General features: G+C 43.0%; 1 protein-coding gene across 1 annotated transcript in view; it reads left to right on the top strand.

Moving 5' to 3' along the window:
- Positions 1–8444, top strand: part of Rpa1 (replication protein A1, 70kDa) — a 60425-nt gene that overhangs the window by 16444 nt on the left and 35537 nt on the right. The gene's annotated exons all lie outside the window — the stretch shown is intronic.

An 8444-nucleotide genomic window follows, 5' to 3' on the forward strand; every position in this document is an offset into this window, starting at 1 on the left:
GGGGGGGGGTCCGGTCGTGGGAGTCTGAACTCTGGGCCTGGGCGCTGTCCCTCAGCTCTTCAGCTCAAGGCTAGCGCTCTACCACTTGAACCACAGCACCACGTCTGGCTTTTTTCTTTTTACTTACGTGGTGCTGAGGAATCGAACCCAGGACCTCATGCATGCAAGGCAAACGCTCTACCACTGAGTCACCTTCCCAGCCCTCCTTCCTTTCTTGACAACATCTCAACATGTAGCCCAGACTGGTTTCAAACTCCAGGTTCTCCTGCTCTGACTCCTCTAAGTGCTGGGATTATAGGTGTGTACTACCATGCCCTGCCTAGAATGTTTTCTTCATACTTCATATTCCATAATAGACCACATACTTCATATTCCATAATAGACCACAGCTGTTCTTGCCAGTTCTCCCCCTTGTACACACCATATCAAATAATCTTTCACTTCACTTATTCAGTTCTTTTTTTGGGGGGGGGTGGTTGTGAGGCTTGAACTCAAGGCTTGGGCACTGAATTCTTTTTGTTCAAGGCTAGCACTCTACCACTTTAAGCCACAGTTCCACTTCCAGTTTTCTAGTGGTTAACTAGGAGTAAGAGTCTCACAGACTTTCCTACCCGGGCTGGCTTTGAACTGCAATCCTCTGATCTCAGCCTCTTGAGTAGCTAGGATTACAGCCATGACCCTCTAGTGCCTAGCTCAGTTCTTTCATTTTAAAGAAGTTTTTCTGTTTGTTGTTCCTTCATGCTATTTTCTGTTTCATTTATGGAGTTGCTGGGTAACTGCCTTCCTTGTAAATCCTTAGTTGGCTTTAATCTTTTGTCTAATACATATATTGGATTGTATCATTTCCAACATGATAATAGTTAACGTTTTAACTCTTTTCTGTCCCTTGATGTTTATATAGTTTTAAGTATTAGATATATAACAGTGTTACTTTTGTTGTTTCTTTTTTTTTTCTCCTTTGCTTTTCAAACTCCCTATTCTTCTGCCTTGTTTTATGGTATCTTTGACTCTCTTGAATTCATAGCAGTAGTTTGAATATGGCTTTGGGGAGGCATCACGCCTTTCTTGGCATATGTTTTCTTCTAGGGCAGTTTCTTGGTCTTTTATCTGACCTTGTTCCTTTCATTGTCCCATGCCATTTCTTTTTATCTTGTTCATGCTTAATGTGGACAATTCTGTTCAGGCTTCATCATAGTTCAGGCAGCGTCTAGGCCAGGTGCATCATCTTGCCAAGTTACCCACTGGGGACCTGTTATCTTGCACTCCAGGCTACCTTCGAGTGCTGTGGGTGCTACTTTCTCTCTGTCCTCCAGGATATGGTTGTGGGAGACAGTGGAGAGCTTGGCAGGGATTGAGAACAGTCCTTGCCGGGAGTTCTTCAAAGTCTGTTCTCTCTAGTTAGAGATATAGTTCCACTCCACGAAGTATAGCTCTGCTGCACTTCACCTCAACCTGCTGCGCGGCATGTCATGTATTCTTTCAGACCTCTGCACAAGGTTTGTGTCAGAGTAAAGGAAGGCCTATGTCTGTTGTAGTTTATTTATTCCTTAATCTCTGTAGTGGTCATTCAGGTTTATTTGTTGTATAGCCCTAGCTGGCCTTGACCTCATGATCCTGAGTTCCAGGATCATCAGGATATGCCACCATGTCCAGCTTTCAGGTTTATTCTAAACAGGGCTTTAGTCATTTTGTTCAGCTGTTTTCTTTTACATGTTCCTGCTTTTATTTCTGAAGGGTAGGCTACTAGAATTAGCATTATGGTGACAGAGAACAAAATATCCCAATATAAATGATGTTTAATGAGTGACTATTTCAGAACAGACAAGTGCATAGAGACAGCAATGTGGCTCCAAAGGGTGCAGTGTCCACTAGTGGGCGCAGGGCTTCTTTTTGGGATGATGAAACTGTTTCGGAATTAACAGTGGTAGTGTTTGCACAACTCTGAAAACTCCTAGTTATACACATAGCAAAGTGAATCTTAGGTTACATGAATCATAAAGCTGCTTGTTTATTTTTGTGCTGGTACTAGGGCTTGATCTCAAGGCCTTGTACTCCCCCCTCAAGACTGGTGCTCTTTTATTGTTTTTGGGTCCAGTCGTGGGGCCTGAACTCTGGGCCTGCGCTGCTGTCCCTCAGCTCTTCAGCTCAAGGCTAGCACTCTACCACTTGAGCCACAGTGCCACTTTCAACTTTTTTCTTTTTTGCTTCTGTGGTGCTGAGGGATCGAACCCAGGGCCTCATGCATGCAAGGCAAGCGCTCTACCACTGAGCCACCTTCCCAGCCCAAGACTGGTGATCTTTCACTTGAGCCAGACCTCCAAAGCTGTTGTTTAAAACTAAAACCTTTCTTGGGGCATGGCTCAAAGTTAGAACACTTGCCCCAGTAAACACTAGGTCTTGAGTTCAAACCCCAACTATCAAAAACAGCAACAAAACAAAACAACAAAAAAAGCTTTCTCATTTACTGGCAAGTTTGAGAATTGTTTTGGTATAGAATACCTCTGTACATCCTAGGCTGGGCTGGAACTCCCAGTCGTCCTGCCTCTTAGGTTAGTATTATAGGCATGCACCACCAGGCCTGCTTAATTTCTTTAATAATTACCAATCATAGCCAGGCGACAGTGGCTCATGCTTGTAATCAGATCTCAAGAGACTGAGATCTGAGGATCAAGGTTCAAAGCCAGCCTGGGTAGGAAAGTCCGTGAGACTCTTATCTCCAATAAACCAGTAGAAACCCGAAAGTGGTGCTGTGGCTCAAACGGTAGAATGCTCGCCTTGAGCTGAACAGCGCAGGGACAGAGCCACAGTTCAAGCCCCACAACCAACCAAAAAAAAAAAAAAATCATTATTTTGGTTTACATTTTCTTGTTAGTGAAGATAAGCATGTTACATTTGTGGCTGTCTGTAACTTTTCTCTTTTTATTATACCATCTTCCTAAAATGGTTATAGGCACTTTTTGTTAACCAGAAATATGACTCTTCCATAATCTGTTTATTTATTTTATGAGTGCATGGTATTGTGCTTTGTGCTCAAGGTCTGGTGCTTACAGGTATTCTAATATTTGAAATGTACCCTCAGCTTCTTTTTTTTGCTTTTAGTTACTTTTCAGGTAGGGTCTAACATTTTTGTCCAAGGCTGGTCTCTAAGATCCTCTAACCTATGGCCTCCTGAGTAACTGGTACCAGAGGTACATTCTCCCACACCTGGCTTTTTGTTTTGCATTAATTATTATTATTATAAAGGCATGCCTGGCTTTTTTGTTGTTGGTGTTGGTCATGGAGCTTGAACTCAGGGCCTGGGCACTGTCCCTGAGCTTTTTCAGTAAAGGGTAGTGCTTTACGACTTTGAGCTGTAGTGCCACTTCTGGTTTACTGGTGGTTAGTTGGAGTCTCCTGGACTTTCTGGACCCAGGCTTGTTTTCAACCTTGATCCTCAGATCTTAGCCTCCTGAGAAGCTAAGATTACAGATGTGAGCCACTAGCACTCAGCTACACCTGGCTTTTTGATCGAAGGATCTTGTTAACTTTTTCCCTGGGCTGGCCTTAAAGTCAGCCCCTCAAATAGCTGGCATTATAGGCATAAGCCACTGTACCCAGCTCACTTGCTTGCTCTGTCTCTGTCTCTGTCTCTGTCCTTATCTTCCTTCCTTCCCTCCCTCCCTCCTTCCTTCCTTCCTTGTGGTCATGGGGCTTAAACTCTGGGCCTGGGTGCTGTCCCTGAGTTCTTCAGCTCAAGGCAAATGCTCTAACAGTTGTGCCACAGTGCCACTTCCAGTTTTCTGGTGGTTAATTGGAGATAAGAGTCTCACAGACTTTCCTGCCTGGGCTGGCTTTGAACTGTGATTCTCAGATCTCAGCCTCCTGAGTAGCTAGGATTACAGGTGTGAGCCAGCAGCACCTGGCTCATGTATTTTGTCTTACTCTTTTTCTGTTGATTATAGGGAATTAAAGACTCATTGTCGGGAATTAAATACTTTTGAAATTATTTATATTTGTCTTCTTTTTCCTTTATGGCTTCTAGATTTTGTATCTTGGCTATCTAGGTAATAAAGCTATTTTTTTAGATTGGAGTAAGTAGCTAAAGTGGGGAAGTGCTATCAAGTACAAGGCCCTGATTTCAAACTCCAGTGCTACCAAGAAAGAAAAAAAAAACCTGTAAATGTAAAAACTGGATTATCTTCTTTGAGAAAAACAACACATTACAATTTGTTTTAGTGCACCAGACAATTAGAGAAGCTGACTTGGTTCATCTGAGATTTATTTTTATGTTGGTATGAAGGAGGAATCTAACTTGTTTTCTAGATGAGTAGCACATAGCATAGAAAGCCTAGAGAAATTCAGCTGTTGGGTTGAATGTAATGGGAAGCTATGGGTTTTGATGGGGAAATAGTGTGTGTTATATTTTAAGTTTAAAAGTTCCTGGGGCTGGGAAAGTGGCTCAGTGGTAGAGTGCTTGCCTCGCATGCATAAGGCTCTGGGTTTGATTCCTCAGCACCATATAAACAGAAAAGGTAAGAAGTGGCGCTCTGGCTCCAGTGGTAGAACACTAGCCTTGAGCCTTGAGCTGAGAGACAGCGCCCCGACCCAGAGTACAAGCCCCATGACCGACCAAAAAAAAAGTTCCTGAAGGATTCTGAAACTTTCAGATACTGACGTTAGCCATGTGCTGGTGGCTTGTTCCTGTAATCGTATTTACTCAGGAGGCTGAGATCTGAGAATCATGGTTCAAAGCCCGACTAGCCTGGGCAGGAAGTCTGTTGAGAATTTTTTCCCTCACCTTCGGTCATGGGGCTGAACTCTGGGCCTGGGTGCTGTCCTCTAATACTTGAGCCACAACACCACTTCCAACTTTTTCTGTTTATGTGGTACTGAGAAATCAACCAGGGCTTTATGCATGCTAGGCAAGTACTCTACCACTAAACCTCCCTGAACCCTTTTGCTCAAGGGTAGCACTCTACCATTTGATCCACAGCACATTTCCAGTTTTTGAATGGCTAATTAGAGATAAGGGTCTCACAGGGACTTTTCTGTCTGGGCTGGCTTTGAACCACAATCATTACTTAGATCTCAGCCTCCTGAGAAATTAGGTGACAGGTGTGAGCCACCAGCACCTGGCACTGAAATATTTTTACAGGTTTGTGCAGTCACTATTAGCACAGTTAATTTAAGAACATTTTTATTTCTCCATAAAGAAACCTTGCACCCATCAATCCACCAACTTTTCCAGTCTGGGGCAACTACTAATATACATTTTGTTTCTATAGATTTGTCTACTCTGGCTACTTCCTGTGGGATCTTGGAAAACATGGTCCTTTGTGACCATGTCTTTGATTTACTATAGTGTTTTCAAGATTCATCCAAATTGTAACCAGTATCCTATTTGTAGCTGTAGTATATAGATAGATGATGTCACATTTCATTCATCCTTCATTAGTTTATGGACTTTTGGATTGTTTTATCTTTTTGCTATTGTAAATAATGCACTGAAGATTTGTGTACTGATTTTTTTCCCTCTCTGCAGTACTGAGATTTGAACTTAGTACCTAACACTTGCTAGGCCAGAGCTTTTCCACTTAAGCCAGAAACTCAGCCCTTGTGGTACAGTTTTTTGTTTTTGTTTTTGTCAGTCATGGGGCCTGAACTCTGGGCTGGACACTGTCCCTCAGCTCTTCAGCTCAAGGCTAGTGCTCTACCACTTGAGCCACAGCGCCAATTCCAGCTTTTTCAGCTTATGTGGTGCTGAGGAATCGAACCCAGGGCCTCATGCATGCAAGGCAAAGCACTATACCACTGAGCTACCTTCCCAGCCCTGTGGTACAGTTTTTTATGTGTACATATGTCTCTACTTCTAAAACATAATTGAATCTATAGCTGTGGGTTTTGAACCTATGGATTCAACCAACAGCTGGTGAAAAATATTCAGAGGAGAAAAACAGCATCTGTACTGCACGCACATACAGACTTTTCCTGTTATTGCTTCCTAAACGATGCAGTGTGAGAGCTGTTTGCATAGCATTTACATTGTATTAGATGTCATAAGTAACTTAGAGACAATTTAAAGTATCTAAGAGGACATGTGTAGGACATACACAAAAACTACCTTGAGCATGCACAGATTTTGTGCCTGAGAGGTGTCCTGGATCATTGCAATCCCCTAGAGACACTGCGGAAGACTATCCAGGAGTAGTAAGATTGCTGCCTCAAAGGTAACTTTTTGTATTGGGGCTTGTACTCAGGGCTGGGGCACTATCCCATGAGTTTTTTTCACTCAAGGCCAGTGCTCTGTCATTTGAACCACAGCTCCACTTCCAAGTTTTGTTGGTTAATTAGGGATCAGTGTCTCATGGACTTTCCTGCTTGGGCTGGCTTCAAGCCTGGATCCTCATATCTCAGCCTCCTGAGTAGCTACGATTATAGGCATGAGCCAACAATGTCAACAAGGAGTAGCTTTATGATGAATATTTTAGGAGTTTTCAGACTATTTCCAAACAGCTGCTCCAACACTTGTTGCAAAGTTTCAGCTAAAATATTATCTGGAGAAGATTTTAGTAACTCTTGGCAGTGTCTTTTACCTGTTCTCCCAACACACACGCACGCACACACACACACACGCACACACGCACGCACGCACACACACACACACGCACGCACGCACACACACACACAGACATACACACACCCTTGGCAGTTCTTCTGTTTATTCCATATAAATTTTAGAGTCACCTTTGAAAACCAAGTAAAAGTCTTGTTGGAATGCAAAAATATATACAATATTTTCTATAAGATTTTTTCCATCAAAGAATATGGCTTGTGGCCATTTAGTCTTTAGGATTTTCTTGATGCAGTTATATAATTTCCTTAGTGTAATATTTCTGTCAGGGTTTGAGGACTGTCCTTTAGCTTTTTTGCTCAAGACTGGAACTCTTCTATTTAAGCCACAGCTCCATTGGAGCTAATTGGAGATAGGAGTGTCACTGACTTTCTTGCCTGGGCTGGCTTTGAACCTGGATCCTCAGATTTCAGCCTCCTAAGTAGCTAGGATTATAGGCATGAGCGACCTGCACCCAGCTCTGCCATTGGTGTGTGTGTGTTTTGTTTTTGTTCTTGTCAGTCATGGGCCTGAACTCTGGGGTTGGGCACTGTCCCTCAGCTCTTCAGCTCAAGGCTAGCACCTTACTACTTGAGCCACAGGGCCACTTGCATCTTTTTTCTGCTTATGTGGTGCTGAGGAATCATACTTAGGACCTTGTGCATTCAAGGCAAGTACTCTACTACTGAGCCAACTTCTCAGCCCACAAATTGGTTTGTTTTTAATGGTAGTATGTCAGCTAACAACATCCAAAGTGTTGAAATGGGGGTGTCAGTTATTAGTACCTTCTTTGTTTTGCTCTCCTTTTCAGTGTAACAAAGAACTTGTTATATAACTCCAAGCCCCTCTGGAGTGTGCAGGACTTTTTTTTTTAGGTCCTTCTATTCAGGGTTTTATTGTAATGGCTCTTGGATTTTTTTTTAATGCTTTTACTTCATCTTGATATGTTGTTTTTAATCACTTAACATGAGTTATTTTTACACTGTTTTTTTTGGGGTCCAGTCATGGGGCCTGGGTGCTGTCCCTCAACTCTTCTTCTCAAGGCTAGCACTCTACCACTCGAGCCACAACGCCACTTCCGGCTTTTTTTTTCTGCTTATGTGGTGCTGAGGAACCTAGGGCCTCAGGCATGCAAGGCAAGCGCTCTACCACTGAGCCACCCTCCTAGCAACATGAGTTATTTTTAATAGATTAACAGACATATTTTTCATTCCTGTAAAATAAATCTCGCCTTAAGAAATAATCCTCTTAGCTTCCTTTTTCTCACTGTCTCTTTTTTTCAGTCTTGTTTTTATTCTGGATTATTTTAAATATTTATAAAAGTGGTCAGAATGCACAATGGAAATATGAATATCATATAGCCCAGCATTCTGCTTCAAGTTGCCAACTAATGTCCAATCTTGCCTGTCACTGTCCTTTCCACCCTCACTTGCCTTTAGTGTGTGTGTGTGTGTGTGTGTGTGTGTGTGTGTTTTGTGTTTGCCGGTCATGAGGCCTGAACTCTGGGCCTGGGCACTGTTCCTCAGCTCATGAGGCCTGAACTCTGGGCCTGGGCACTGTTCTTCAGCTCAAGGCTAGCACTCTACCACTCGAGCCAGAGTGACACTTCCAGCTTTTTCTGCTTATGTGGTGCTGAGGAATCGAACCCAGGGCTTCATGCATGGAAGGCAAGCACTCTACCACTGAGCCACCTTCCCAGCCCCTGCCTCTATAATTTTGAAGCAAATATCAGGTGTATTATTTCATTTAAAAATATTTTTTAGGGGTTGGGAAGGTGGCTCAGTGGTAGAGCACTTGCCTTGCATGCATGAGGCCCTGGGTTCGATTCCTCAGCACCACATAAGCAAAAAGAAAA

The sequence above is a fragment of the Dipodomys ordii genome, unplaced genomic scaffold (genome assembly GCF_000151885.1).
Source record: "Dipodomys ordii isolate 6190 unplaced genomic scaffold, Dord_2.0 Scaffold31, whole genome shotgun sequence".
Lineage (NCBI taxonomy): Eukaryota > Metazoa > Chordata > Mammalia > Rodentia > Heteromyidae > Dipodomys > Dipodomys ordii.